Below are 16,159 nucleotides of genomic sequence, written 5' to 3'. Positions count from 1 at the left end.
CCCGCAATTCCTCCGCCGACGACTGTGCGTGTGCTTATATGCGAAAGTTGGTGCAACTTAAAATGCACTGCCGGCCACCGACAATAAAGTGTCCACTTATTAAGTTAAACAGCTGCGATTTTAAAAAGCCAATTTGCGCATAATACGCTGGACGTGAGCAAAATTTTTGCATGTCACCGTGACTGTGTCTGGTGTTTTTCACCTGGTAGCTCGGCTACCCGACTGTTTGGGTTGCCGCGAGCTACAAGCAGAAACTCAGCGATTTGTGCCACACGCACATACCTTCAGGCGAATAGGAATTTCAGTTTTTGCCCATGCGTAGGCCGTGTTAAGGTTTGAGTACGCAATATTTATGATTAAGCGCGGACAATGCTAAAGTCATACATATGATTACAAATATGTATATTTGCATATACGTAATTTTTGTGTGATAAGCATTTATGGGGATAATAAAACCAATTGTCCCCGTCTGCTTGCCGAAAGCACGACTCTCTCGACGATTTATAAGAGACCACAGTGGTCGTCAGGGCGATTATTTTATAACTAACCTGCAACTGTTAATGACTTAGTCACTATGATTTGGTGTTGGAAGTTAAAAAATTTAGCGGGTGCTTATTTTATATGCACAAAAAGTGATTGTTCATGGCGCATGTGCCACAGAAATCACCAATAAAACACCATCAGACATGCCATATATGAGAATATGGGCATTTTTTAATTGGAAAATTATACAAAGCCAAATCGTGTGTGCCGGAAATGATTGATTACATCGTCTAATGTGACGGAAGTGCAACAAGCGACTTTGTTTAATGCAGTTTTGCATTTTCATTGAAGTGCTTTATCTGTATGACACATGTTCAAAGGTTTTGAGGCTTTACGTGGGTGGTTTCCTACAGCCAACTTGAAGGTGTAAGGAATGTAGTGAAATAATAAAAAAGAGTATGGGACTGTTTTGAAATTTGTTGCTTGAGATTCAAGCAACTTGATGTGTTGACAGAATACTTTAGCGACCTAAATTTCTAATACTTAAATGATAATGCTTTGACATTTGATATATTTGCTTTTTACGACGGTCGGCTATGGCTTCACTAACCTCGCACTTTGAATGTGCGGTCCAGAATACAAAACTCTAAAACACTATTTATGGATTGACTGATGGCGACACTTGAGTTTACGATTTACGTTAAGCTTTTCTACATAATTGGTCTGATTCGTTGAAAGACAATTGGTCGATTTTGCCACATTTCCTTCTTTTTGTGCCCACTGGGCAATTCTTGAACCTGATTCTCAGAATGTTGCAAAAATAAAGTGCAACAACAGTGTACAAAAGGTAAACAGACAGCAATGGATATAATAATGTAAGCCGAAGCGTTTAAATTCGCCGACAGTAGCCACAAAACAAATCCCTGTAAAAAGTGCGATTGACATTGCCGGCGCTGATAGTGCGTTAATGGTGGCGCAAGCAACACACCGATCAGCGGCGAAGCCGATGGTGCCACCACCATTGTTTCGCCTGTCGGCGTGTGGCGGCACATCGGCGGTATTGTGTCGCTGACAGCATTTCTTGTGTTTACAAATTCGTGAATATTTGCTTCCTTTGTGGGGGAGCCATCGCCGCGCAAACGGTTATCCTTCATGGCCACACAATGAGCTTTGCGGCCTATTGTGCGACGCTGGCGATTCAGGAGGTTCTTGTGTCAAAACGCAAGTGAGCAGTAAGTGCATAATGTGTTTAAAAAATATCAATGATTGACAGTACTGGGAAAAATCAGCGCCAATTGTCTACACTTTTGCGGATGGTAAATGTGTGTTCAAAGAAGGTGGCAGAGGTGGGGTCCTCAGCGTGGTGATATTACTAAGCTGCTACTGTTTTCTAGCTGCACATTTGGATTCTGCGGTGGGCTTTATTTATTTGAGTAAATTGTAAGTTCTGAGTTGCGAAAAGTATTATATTCCTTCTTAGTAACCAAGATCAATGATAATGGTGCTCAGCCTCTGGCTCTTAAATTGAACACAATTAGTTTTCGATAGTAGTTTTCTCTTCGGTTCAAACATTTGATAATGCAGATTCGCCGGGCATCATATACACATTTAACATTTTACCAGTTTACACGAGATGGAATAACGAACGAACCTGATTATTTCTGATAGCAGAAGTTTAAAACTTTGTACATATATAAGTATGTACAATAATCGCAATTAATAAAATACGTTGTTTATGTAAGTGTGCGAGTGCTTCAACGAGCGTAAGAGCGGACTTTCTTCTTCTTGTTGCCGCAGTCAACCTGCAATTTAGAGGGCTTAAACGCCTTTTCGAGATTGAAATGAAAAAGCACAATTTACCAATTTGTCCTCTGGGTAAAACAAAAACTATTTATCTCAAAAAAGTTGTCACTCGAATTACTCGCGCTTATCTTAAGTGGCTTGATAAGCAGACAAGGAAATCCATAATCTATCGTCTGTCTGCTTAAGTGTCTGCTTTGAATCACATTAACTGCTTGTTAGATGTCAGCGTCGACTTGGTAGGTGCTTGGAAGCGAGACAAGGTTGTTAAAATGTAATTAATTTAAGGCAATTATGGACAACAAATAACATGCGCATAAGTTCACATCAGTATGTCCATGTAAATGCCAGCATAGTTTGGTAAGAGATACGGAGCTGGGTGTATAGAAGTGTCGATAATAAATTTGTTAGTTTGGCGCTAGACAGGACACTAAGAAATACAGTGGAACGGAGGTATAACTCTGGCTGCTGAAGCCGAAGAAACTGGACACCGGTTTTATCAGTGCTTCGGCGAAGCGTACTGTGTGTGTGTGAGCATATTTATCGGGAAGTCGTTGCATAGTTGCATGGGCCACCGCCAATATAGGAACATGGTGAAGTGCACGGTTACGGCAGAGTGAGAGAGAGGGTAAGAGGGTGTTCGCTTAACGAGCGTTTAATTTATAAAGCGACTATTTATGCGGCAAATACCTCGACACATACTTACATATACGCTTACACAACTGCATGCCACTGCAACAACAAGAGCACAACAATAAAGGGCAGATTTTGTGCAATTGTGATAAATACGCGCAATTTGACACCGAAACGAATAAATTCCCGACACTTTAAAGATGACAGCCACAACAATGAAACCTCAGGCAGCACTGTGACACACTACGCAATCACGTTGCACGCTGGAAGCGGAAAGACAAATTTATACCCGGCGTGGAAAATCTGTAATCTAAGTGAACTTGTGGCAAATCCCATAAACTAATACTTTTTTGTGGCCATATCTTTTGGAAAAAAATTTCCCTATCTCTATGCCCACATTCAGACATTCGCGTACATACATATGCACACAGTTAAGCCTCTTGCGATGGGTCAGTTGGGCATACATAAAGATGTTAACATTTTTTGGCAACAGGAATGGGCTGGTGACTCCTCGGGCAGCCACTTGCAATATTCACTAATTGTTATGCGGAGAATAGCGGAAGGATGGGAGACGATGTCCCTTGAGACCACAACTTGTATGGCTTGTGTTGCCTTTTCGATTTTTGCATGCTAATTAAATTTTTACGATTGCATATTAATTCAGTTCAACCGCTCAACCGTGTTGAGCTTTTCATTGGTGGTCGTCAAAAATTTTGCTATCAAGTAAAAAATTGGGACGAAACTCTCACGTTAGTGGAAAAGCTCGGACTAATATCTTCCAAGGAGTAGTTATGGGCAGTTATTGAGGTTCTCATTTATTAGAATGATGATTTCCCCGATTTACTGAAAAATAAACATATTTTGTTAGGATCCGCACCGTATAATTTACTTAAACTAAAATATATGACTTGTGCAGCATTCGGTTATTTTATTAAGGTAAATGCGGAATTTCGTTACTAGTTGTTTATGGATATACCTATGTATATAGAGTGGAAAAAAAGATTTACATTTTAGTTAAAGCTTTTGTTGAAATTCCATAAAATGTTGAAATTTCAAACTTCACGAAATGATGAACGATCGAAATTAATGGCCTGGGCAAATAAGACGTCTATAAAGCAGTTAAATGACACCAACTTTTCTTAAATGCAAACTAATGATAAAGTTAATGGGCATTAATGAGAAGATTAAATTTTGCCAAATCAGTTGAGCAATATGGTATGAGAGGGGTGTTGCGAGGAAAAAGCGGTTAATTACTCAGACTCACAACTCACTTGCAGAGTGTTCATTTAAAAAGAATATAGCTGAATTAACTGTGTTTAAACAATCTGAGTTATTTCTATGATGACAAATATTTTGTCTTCAATGAGGGATCAGTGCGGTTCGATGTTTTGACTTTTTTGTTGCTACAATATAATAATCTTGAACCAGAAAAATCAATGAAAATATATAAATTGTTTACTCGAAGTTCTCAAGAAAAGAGCGGCTGTTTACAAACCAGTCGCGGCTACGCATTCATTACGGCTTTATATTGGCAAAAGCTTTTCAGCATTCAGCATTTCCAAAACGATTCCAACTAAATTTTAAGCATTTGAAATAACAAAATCGCGGGTACTCACGCCTGTGGATCTGTTGATGGTCCACTGCTTTAAAGAGCTAATTTTCCATTACTAACAGGTCTGCGCAAGTTTCACAACTTTTAACAGGTGAGGTTACATAAGGACTAAAGATATTGTAAGGGTTCCGAAACGATTACACAAAAACGAAGGAATTTGTCGGCCATATTGCCAAATAAAAATTAAAACCTTTATTATTTTTTATTCAATAATTCTTTAGTTACACAAGTGTGTTGTCAGCGTTCCACGCAATTGTATCTATATTTCCTTTTCCCGAACCATTTACCGGCTCAACCGAAATACGAAATTGATCTGCCATTTTGATTGAGGATCTTTGGAAGAGGTAACCGAGGGTATGAAGCTGCAACAAATAACAAACAGCGGGACAACAATTGAAATACAAAAAAATGAAAATTTCGAATAAATCGACACAAATGTAAAAAGTCAGCGAATTGCGAATGACTGATGGTCTACTTGAGTCCTTTGAGTATGTGGAGCGACTCTGATTCCAGTGCGAGTACGGGCACATACTTGTAGTTATAGACTTATATGCGCATAGCATACAAATATGACGACCTAATCAAAAGGCAATCACTTTGTAGGCAAAGAGGAATGAGTCCTGCCCCTGAGGGAATATGGCATTTTTTATTATGGTATGTGCGACTGACGCGTAGGCAATTGGGTAGTGCCATTGCTTAATAAGCAAATAGGGGTCGTTGTGTCCCTTCAACGCTGGTAGCAAGCAACCCTCGCCCGAATTGCGCCAATAAATAAACTTCAATTGTGTAATTGATCACTTGAAAATTGGGTCGAACGGGTGCGGTTTTAATTGCCTTTAGCGCACACTTCTCATACACAGCCATTATTCTACCTCATTAATATATTTGTGCATAAACTATGTATATGTATGTGTGTGTACTGCGCCGCTGCTAATTAAGTGTGCAATTGTCTGCGCTGCTCCATCGAGCTACGTCCATACTGCAGTGCTGCCATCGTTACTGGTATGGTATGTATGTGTGTGTGCTTTGACGTTTGCCAGCGCCGCACTCATACATACATACCATATTCTCAAGTCGTTATGATTTTTCGGCAATTCGCAATCGCAATTGGGTCACTACGTCATTACGTTTGCGCTCAGCTTACGAGTACACCCTTGCGGAAACACATACACAAACATAGGTGTGTGTGTATGTGCATGCATGCACTTATGTACGTTTTTCTTCATTTTAACGACCCTTTGTTAAAGCGAGAATTTTCGCCGCGCCTGAGTTATTGCCCCTGGCAACATCAGCGATAAAAGTATCCGAGTGAAATATGTACTTATGTGTATATGTTATACAGCGCTGTGGCAATGGCATGCAAATATTGCCACATACCATATTATTGCTGTTGTTTCCTTTTGGGTTTTCGCCAATTAGCAAGGTTCGACGGACGGTTTCCTCAGTTGGTGTCGTGGGCTCGGAGTAGAAGCCTATGTATGCAAGTAGCTGCCGCTGCCGTTGAAGAAGCAATTTGTGAATGACCGTGACGCCTTGTATACGAGCGAAGCAACTGATGGCAACCCGGTGCGAAAAACTCACATTGAACAAATTTGCTTCTTCTTTTAAGCATGCAAGCGTGTTTTTTTTATTTAAGAGTGTCGAGCTTTTAGGACCAGAAATTCCTATTGCGATCTCCGTGATGCCTGCAGCATAGTTTGCTGTGCGGGCACAAAATGGTTCTAAGCGAAATCTCCTTCAAAACCACGTTTCAAAATGTATTTCTTTTACTTTCGTTGCCATAAAAACCAATGATGCAACCATTTTTCCTACCAGGTATGTGCAAGGTGTTAAATACACATGAACAGTGCAGAATCGGCGATAACTGCCGAAATCAATTGCGAAAATTTTAATTTGATTTCCTTAGCGAATTACCGTTAGCAATTGAACTACTGCGTTGCTTTTTAGGATTGTGCGATGAAGATTTTAGTTTTATTTTTATCTTCATTAAAACAAAAAATAATGGCAACGGATTATTCACAGTTGCTGGCAGCTTTCGAAATTCTTTAGTTTGGAAGTTAAGTCAATGAAAACCTGCTTGCTTCGTTGAGGGCATGTCTAAAATGTCTTGCATCAAACGAACCAGGGATGTCAATGCTCAATCTTATTTTGCACAAATTCTGTCATAACATCATAGAGGAAATTTATTTTCTTGCTGTCGGCGGCGCTTTTAAAGACTACAAATATATGGCGAAATTGGAGAAATGTTAATTTTGGACTCAAAGAAAGTTGGTTCCTTGATGTAAATGCTTCGATTCCTGAGAATTTTCCTGTATATTGTATAGGCCCATGCCTTCAGATTTAAATCACTATTTAGCCACGTATATGGTATAAGTTAGGTCATTTTGATTGATAGCCACCACAGTTTTTGCGATCACTTTCCTTGCGGATTACTAAAAAGTATGCTCTTTTTCAATCGGTTTGAAAAACCTTTCTGTAAGCTAGTTGCATGTTTCAAAATAGATGCCAGTAGGCAGCTGTTTTTCTTGCTGGACACTCCCAATTTCAGTGGATATACATCTCTCTATCTTTGTTTACTTAGAATTTTTTTTTAGGGCAAGAACTGTAACTTCAGAAGGTTTACAAAAAAAAAAATTTGTTCGGAAATAACAGAATGTACATACATATGCATACTCGCACTTCTATATCAATGCATTTATGTAAAATTCATATAATATTTCACTCTAATGACACAAATCCTCAATAAAGATGTTGACAAATTCGAGGAATTATTTTCGAGTATTGCTCGCGCTTCAATTAATGTTAATTGTCGAGAAGTTGTTGCCTTAAAGAGTGTGGACTATTTGCTTCCTGGAAGTCCTCACTACGCTGGTGATTTATTCGACTGACGGCAAAGGTGCGTGCATGCGTGGTTGGCGTGTGTCTGACCAATGCATCTGGGTGTAATCAGAATTCCAACGTCGTTGTAATGCCTCATTGTAGTCTAGTGTACTGTAGGGTGCCTCAGACTATTACTCTTCTGAAGTCAAACAGAAGTCAAATAAATACTCAAAGCCATACATCCGTTGAATAACTTTCCAAAAATTAGCATTCAGTTTAAGTGTTTGCCTTTCGCTGTCTGGCTACAATGGGGCAAGTGCCGAGGTGCACGCGTTACGTAAAATGTCAAATTAATGTTGAGAGGCCTTTACTTGTTTGTGTATTAATACATGTGTGTGTGCGCACTTGTCTACACGATAAAATGTATCTACGTGAGTAGAAGACAGGTGGTTTAGTTTCTAATAATTTGTTCCAACGCGATTTTCGTGAGGGGTTTGCAGGATAAGTACGAGCCAGCCTGGCTGATCGCGATTGTATGTCTTTAATTACATTTGTTTGCAAACAAACTATAAAGAAAATCCTGTGAATATTTGTAGATATGTCCATTCAAGTAAAAATATGCCAAATTTTAAGTATATCTTCCGATGTAAAAAATACTTTATTATTCATGGAGCCAAAAATTGTAACATGGAGACAATGAATCCTGGCTTTGCTGAGATTTGATGTCATTTATAATCTACAATAGGTCACAAAGGTATCGATGGCAATGATATAGTGGACGAGATTGCCAAGAGTACTGCTACGGCTGTCATCCGATATCATGAATGATATTGGTAAGCCCGTTCGTTGTCTTTACGACGAACTGAACAAGAGCATGATAAGGAAGGTTAAAATTCGATAGAATGCTGTATTGGAATGCAAAATTGCAAAAGTCATGAGCAAAGCGGTAGATCAAAAATACACAAAGATCCGGCTCATTTTTGATATAAGACTGTGGGAAAATGATTGGATTACTCGCTGGCCACAGTCTGGCGGCGGCACGACGGCACACGCCTGCAGAATGTGGCTGACAGTAGGAAATGTCAAGAGAATGCCACCACTACTGGCTTGGATCATCTCTTGAAAAGGTAGCATATTTTCTTTTTTGTATTGTATATATGCTTCCTCAGATATCACATGGAGTCTCTTCAATAACCCGAAAGAAAAATTATCGCAAACAGTTATTTCTTGCGTGTCCAAAGCACATGGCTCCCGGTACCTCGAATTTAAATGTATTGGCTTGTGTTTTTGTTTCGCCAGTCCCTTTAACTGTGACTTTGCCCTCGAATCTGGTAAGCGGCGGGCTGAGAAAACTGAGTCAACATACCGAACAGTTTTGGTTTGCCACCACCCGTCCAAAAGTATGTATCCAAAGACAAGCAAAATTAGGTTTGAAACATATGGGAGAGGGAATGCAGAGGTTACATATTGGGAGAATTTTGAATACTACGGAGAGGCCTTTGCTGTTTCTCTTTGTTTTAGTCAAATTTATTGCAATCTTATTATAATATAGTATGCGTTAAGATTAATCTTTTTTTAACACATTTTGGACCTTTGGGTTCTCGATAAATGCTTTCACTAAGATGACGCACCATTCGCAATATGTTATTAAGGAAGAGAGAGTCTGTTACTAAGCCGGTATTAAAAAAGCAATGGGCTTTAGTTATGTTTGCACATCCACTTTTATAATTGGACTTAGCGCTTTCAACAATGCCATAAGAATGTGCAACTCCTCAAGATTAAATCAAATTTTGTGGTCAAGCGTGGAAGAGAACTATGTGCTACGTCAGCTGCACAAGCAGACCAATGCAACTACAAGTATAAACATCCTTCGGCTTGTGAGTCGCTGTAGCGTCTGCATCATCTGTTGGATCTAGCTCATTTGTGGTTTACGTCTTCTGCTTTTATTTTGGGTTAGTGAGTCTGATTATCGGATACCTCATTATTCGGGATAAACACACGGGTGGACGCTGAGAGTGATGAGGATGGCCACCAGTCAATCAGTTGATGTATGCTGTCGAACGCGCCACCATAACTGCTACCAAACATATGTGCACGAAACGAACCCGAGGCGTACATGCTACTGCCGCATTTTGATAACCCAAATTTCCCTACAATTGCACTTCAATTCTTGCAATTGCGGCTAAGCGCCCTGGTGGTACTTGACCTAGGCAGCGTCTTCTGCTGCCGATGGTTCTGCTTTGTGTACTTAAGGTGTTTAAAGTCATAATATCAGCATGATGCTTCAGCCGGCTGTGGCGCTAATTTTGCGGTGGTGTAACTTTATGAACCGCAGAATAATCACCAAGCGGGTGCGAAGGTGTGTGTGCGAACGATTTTATTTACGTACAACGTAATCATACTCGTAAATGCAGTAAAAGGGAAAGTCGTTGCCACATGCTTTGGCGTGATTGCGGTTGAGACAATTACACATAACTACATAAATAATTTTGGAGCCCCTTCGTGCAATGCGATGAAGTCCAAAAATCAACATCGTTCATCTGCTCAGTTGGCCGGCTTATTGGTTGGGCGTGTCACGCAGCCTCTCAGGTATAGCGTGTCGCTATTAACAAGTTTTACTACTGCGATTAACTAAACTACCTACGCAAGTAAGACGAAATAAAAACTGGCTTGAATAGAGAGAAAAAATAAACGCTAACAGTGCACTTTCACCGCCATCGGTACTTATTTCTCTCATTCCCCAGAGTGTAATTGAGTTGACAGCCGCACGACGATGGCTTTGTATTTCTTGTTGGAAGGTCCGGCTCACCACAAACGCTAATCATCGAGTCGTTGGCTCGACCCATCAAATCAGTCGTATATCATTTACACTGATTGCGAGCACTTAATTTCGGTCGTCATTGCGGTGGCGCATTTCCTTTGTCTCGCGACATACTGCAAGCGGTGGTCCAATCTAATAGATACACGTACCAATCATCAAAGTGACAGGCAGAAGCTCGCGATTCATGCATTGATAGTCCACCCCCATTCACAAATAGCTCACTAATCCACCCTCAATGTTTTCTTTGCTCACTTATAATTTGCTCAACCCTCAAAGCCCCTTCTTGTCGGCGAGTTCAACTTGTACGTACGTATGTAAGTGCGACTATGATAGAGCTTCCACCATCTTTCGTGTATTTAACCAAGCACACTTAATTTTAACATTTCTTCCTTCATGTGAAGGAAATCAAAATTAGATGATTACGTGTTATTGTTGCAGATTTACTATATAGCTATAGCCTCCACCTCAGTGCAGTTAAGCATCGAGCATAGAGCTACTTAACACGTAATACCATTTTAAGCATGTGCGCTCAATTACTCCTACCAGCCGTGGATGGCTCCCTGCTGAGTGACGAAATGGTTGAAAAACTTGAGTTTGCAGGATAAACGTAAGATCTGTAGGTGTTGAAATGCTTCTGGTTCCGCCTCCCAAATAATGCCCCCTTTACATACATATAGGTATATATTTACAAGTATGTACTTACTGTGAGTACTAGAAGCAGAAGTAGGGTTGGTGGCTTTTATAGCAGAAGAGGTGGATTTCGAAGCGAATTTTATCAAACAAGCTTTATTTTGGCAAAATGATGACACATTCATGGCATATTTGAGACGGGTATTTCATTTGTAATTTCTTAATTTCCTTATGATAGTTCGCTGAAGTTTCAACTATGTGATATAGCCTTTTCTGGGAGGACGAAAAGAAAGTCTACATTTGATGCATAGTTCCAGCCACTTTATTCCAAAATACCTCAGCTTTAATCCAACGAAAGAAATTCCACTCAAATTACGCTTAATCTGCCACCAAATCATTCAATTATTTCGCATTTCGCATGTGCTTCCTGCAGAAGAGTAGCCAATTTGTTGTCGCTGCAATAAAGGCCTGCATTACAAATTCACCGAAAATCGAATACTCAATTTAAATCTTTTAACAATTTGCACAAAAATGTTGCAATTTTGCCAAGCGGCGACATTGATTACGAAAGCCACAGTCGCGAGGCGTGCACGGGCTTCATAAAAAGCATAATTATTTCCAAGAAATCATGTACATCTGTAATTCACAAACCAGATACAGAGGCTCAGAAAAAGCGTTCGGAAAAAACGGGACTGCGTAATAACCCACAAATCGCCAGCGTCTAAAGGGTCGTTCGCCTGTCGTCCTTATGTCCGCGCGCTGATGCTAATCCATCACTTTTTAAAGCCCTCAGTAACAGCTCATCGACCGGTGATGGCCTGCTCACTGACAGTCGTCACAGTTTCAATGTCCCAACCAGACAATCGCTATGAGGCTACAAACTAGTGGTCTTCGGGCGAGAGCTGGCGGCGGCAAGGAGTTTATGTGATATGCCCACGGGCATTTACAAAAATGCTAAACACTTCTGAAACGAAAACAAATAGCAAAACATTAAAAGGATTTAATCTTCATCACTCGTTGGCAAACAAATAACGGTTATTGTCATGGAAGAGTGTTGGTGAAGAGGCTGATCTGCGCCTATGTGTATGATGTGAAGTCGTCGCTAAGTCTGGCATAGCACGTAAGTGCATTCTCATACATTGCGATCGATGGTCATCGCGCTGCGCATACACGCTATGATCTCCGAAGAGAGTTATGCGCAAGATCAATTTAAATTGCATGCGCACAGCCGCAAAAGTCAGATCCATAGGAGAGAGCCCAGCGACAAGTAGCAGCAGCGATGTGCGATAAAAACTACATTCTGAAGCAATCCCATTGTTCTCGGCGAAACAACGAAAGCACCCTAATTGATGCAGTGCGGCTATAAATTTTTACCATTTTCCGTACCGCACCAATTGCCCGCTAAGTCAGGAGGCACCTTAGCCGTCCGACTTGATTATGGCTTAACCTTCGCGCGGCTGATTTTCTTTTTCGGCGTTTTTTCATTCGCATTTTGGTTCATTGTTTTGTCCTGAATTATGCGGATAAAGTTGACGTTTGTGGTGTGATTTGTACAAGCGCGTACAACAGTTATAAGACATGACAGCAACAACAACGAGCACAAACACGATGCGGTGTAGGGTTCAAGGGGCCGGTGCGACTCCAAACATGGGCACTGCACATGTCACCGTAATGTGGCTTGCTTACAACCGGCGAAGCTCATTGTACACTCCGTCTTTAGACGCCTTAAATGTCACAATAATTCGTTTTGCACACAATAAAGTAGCGTATTTAATGCATATGATCGGCAGTTAGCGATTTAAAAACAAAATCAAAAGCACATAATCACTTTGAAAACTTTTGGATCGGCAGTGTGGTCAACTAAATCCGATCAGCGGGCTTGGATCACAACATTGTTTCCGGACATGCTCTCCGCTCTTCATCGAAGCCTCAATCAGGCTTCTTTAGTCACTTAAACCTCCTCTACTGGGACAACTACTATACTATATATGCTATTATATATGTAGTCGAGTCGAGCACAGGGTAAGTCAAGATTTCGGAATTGCACTTTTTTCTAATGCTCTTCGTCCATTAGGGCAAAATGTCAATGCCATGTGGTAGTTATTGGCACGCATACATATGCACATGCCAAATACGCGGACCACTCATTGTATTTCAAATTTATTTAACACCTTCTCCATCGCCTGTCCGCTTTCATTTATTGACTCAGCATCCATTCACGCCATCCAAGCTAAAGCGATACATTTTTCGTCCGTCCTTTGCCATTATTGGCATGGTCAACGCCAGGGGCTATCACAACAACAATGGCATGTTTGATTATTACCCCGTTCAGCGCTCGAAACTCAAAGTGTTTCCACTAAATTCGCTTAATAGTGCTATATAATTTAAGCGAGTAATAAAATGAAAACGCAATTCGATTTTTATTCTCGCAGTTGTCTGTTCAACAACACACACACATATATTCGTATTATAAATTTAGTACATATCCAAGTGGGGCACCTCTTGGCTTGAAAAGGGGGCGCGTACACCAGGTAATAAGTTTGGTTAACGAGGGTTTAATTTATGATTTGTTATGTTTCCGGTTTATGTCGAACGAGTCTTGCATATGTGGTGGTGTGAGTGTGCGTGTGTGTGTCGAAATCGCTGCGGCTTCAAGGAGCAGATTACAGAAGTTTTTACTTCGAACGCGTTGAAAAGACAAATAATCGAATACCATTTGTTTAGCGAAACGCTAGAAAAAGACTATTGCTTATTCCCTTTGAACCCTGAAAAAAGAGCTGTTTTGCATTACTTACATGGACAAGAAATAGTCAAGAGATACCCTCAATAGCGACAGCGACAAAAAACCAATTTTTTTTCGAGCTTAAAAAAGTATGAGGTTAATCTGGCTGCTTTGGGATCAGAATTTCACCTTTGAGTAAGTCACTGGTATTAAGAATTAGCCCATATAAATGATGCAATTGCATCGTCAAAGATATAAATCGAGTGATGAGTAATGAGGGTCGCTTGTGTTCTAACTTCGAATTCGTAAAGTTCATACCTACGAGCTCACATAGTCATTTGTATCTGCAATCAAAATTCCTCAACCGATACGATACGTCCATTGATGTAGCAGTGCCCTAACCATTCTTTGTTTTAACTCACTAATAATCCTTAATCCTTTCACGCTCACTGTGAATTTGTATGCAACAGAAAACATTACAAGAAAACAAATAAAAATGTAATTTGGCAAGCGAAAGATGGTCAGGGCGATTCCTTTTCGTTTTCGTCTGTGAACGAAAGCGAGAAGACGACGCATGCGTTGAAAATCGATTTGTCTGGTTGCGCCTGCCCAGACGGATAAGAACACATCCGCGACTGAACAGTCAAGCGAAGCTACCATTGGGCGATTCTCCGGTTCGGGCGCTCATTGCGTTTAGCGCTTGGGTGATGCGGCGGGCGGGTTTTTCAGCATGGATGGCATTGGCAACGAGCATCTCTAACCACATAAATTATGAGGCTAACAAGGCGAAGTTCAGCAGCAAGCCAAAGGATAAACGCCACAACCGCACGCCTGCAACAGTGACTGGCGACGGGCGGTTGGTGCGGCTGGTGCGAAAGTTGTTTGCGAGCTGGCAGGCAGGCGTCATGGAAATGATAACTTAGCGACGCGCTCCAGCACGATTGACTTAATTCTGTACCTTTCGCTGGCTACATGTGGAAGTTGCTTTGTGGGGCTACACAATTGCCACTGCTGGCAGTAATCAAAAACAGCAACAAATGCAAAAATACTGACGTTGGCAGGAGTAATAAACGTACGCCCGGCGGAACTATGAATTCGACAGTGGCTGCCTGCATGGCGGTTGTAGAATCGTTCGCATGCTTCGAAAGCAAGTGGAAGAAGTTAAAAATCAAATTAGCGAATGTGTTGAAAATTAAAAACAAATTCATGGATAAATTGCATCTGCAACGAGGAATTGCTGCCGTACGGCTTCGGGTAACTGACAGATACACAATTATTAAAATGCGCGCAGCTCGCAATACATTCTGGCAAGAGGTCGCTTATATGCGGCCGCAGGGAGTTTCAATCGCGGTGGAGGAGTATCTTCGCTTGGGTTGGAGGTGTAGCGGTTGGATGTGTTTTATTCGCGCGATTTGATGATTATTTGTACTTGATTTGTGTGTTTCTCTGGAACTCTGAAACGCTGTGGCCACCGGTGTACAAGTCAGTCGGGTAAATAAATACGAAAAGGCAGGTATGTGGTTTTGTGTGGCTAAAAGTAGACTTCGGGAAGAAGTACAGTTGCAGAGCAAAGTTAAGCAATATTAGTTACAATTTTACAGTTTATTCCTTTATTTAACAAATATTTATACACATATGATTTTTATTAATTTGTTTCTACCATTTCCTACATCGTCACTTCATCAAATCAAATATACCGGGTGAATTCCAAAGAGAATGGTTTTTATATTGCCGGAGGAAAATCTAAAGATATAGAAATATGTTTACCTAAAAGGGTTCATCTAAGTCCATCAATTGTTCGTAGACGCTTTGAACAAATAATACCTAATGTTGGAAAGGCCCAGAGAAATACGTAATAACGCCAATTTTTCATTATATTATATTTTATTCTTTGTTCGTGTTTATTTGCGTATTCCCAGCAAAGTTCACAAATACGCCCCACTTTATGTTCTCATTCACAGTTTCATGTTTTCTTCATTTGTTTTTGTCCTCCCATTGATTGAGGAGCGGCCAACCTGTAATCTTGCTGCCAAGAACCATCTAAGAACACTGCCAAAGAACGTTGACTGAATGCAGTGAGTGAAGCCGGAAAAAAGCAGAACTAAATTTTACGATCCAGTCGTTTAACAAATGAATTTATAACCGTGAAACGCCCAATTGTCTGGCGTTAAAATTCAAATGGCACTAAATTTGGCAAAACCTTAGGCGCAGCGGAGGCAACCAATGCCCGGTTGTTGAATTTGTCCGTCCGAAGTGGTGAGAATAATGTAGTCGTCTGCATTTGTGTGCATTTGGACAAGAGTACACATAGATTTACGTATACAAAACCCTCAGGCACTTAATTAGCACACACACAATCAAGCAGTGACAGTCAGCTGCGCTTAAGAGAGCAGGGCGCTTATATATCTCTCAATTTTCTTGTTATATCTTGCCAAGTTGCTTAGGTTTATAAATAAAAAGATAATAGACTGTGATGTTTATACGGAAATTTTATTTAGTTTACCTTGCAAAGTCCCTTCCTTTCGAAATTATGTAACCCAAAACGGAGAATATGGAGAGGATTACTTAGCAAGGTTCCACTGTAATCGTTTTTACGATAATGGTGTTATAATGAAAATTAATGAAGGCGTTGAGTTAA

At 40.5% G+C, this 16,159-nt stretch overlaps 1 long non-coding RNA gene across 1 annotated transcript; it reads left to right on the top strand.

Moving 5' to 3' along the window:
* Nucleotides 1-4,311: 4,311 nt before the first annotated feature.
* Nucleotides 4,312-15,948, top strand: LOC118679907 (uncharacterized). Its single transcript, XR_004975458.2, has 3 exons — nucleotides 4,312-4,619; nucleotides 15,235-15,373; nucleotides 15,483-15,948. It is a non-coding gene; the product is annotated as an uncharacterized lncRNA (long non-coding RNA).
* Nucleotides 15,949-16,159: the final 211 nt, after the last annotated feature.

The sequence above is a fragment of the Bactrocera oleae genome, chromosome 2 (genome assembly GCF_042242935.1).
Source record: "Bactrocera oleae isolate idBacOlea1 chromosome 2, idBacOlea1, whole genome shotgun sequence".
In the NCBI taxonomy this organism is placed as follows: Eukaryota; Metazoa; Arthropoda; class Insecta; order Diptera; family Tephritidae; genus Bactrocera; species Bactrocera oleae.
This window is presented reverse-complemented; position numbering and strand designations above follow the sequence as displayed.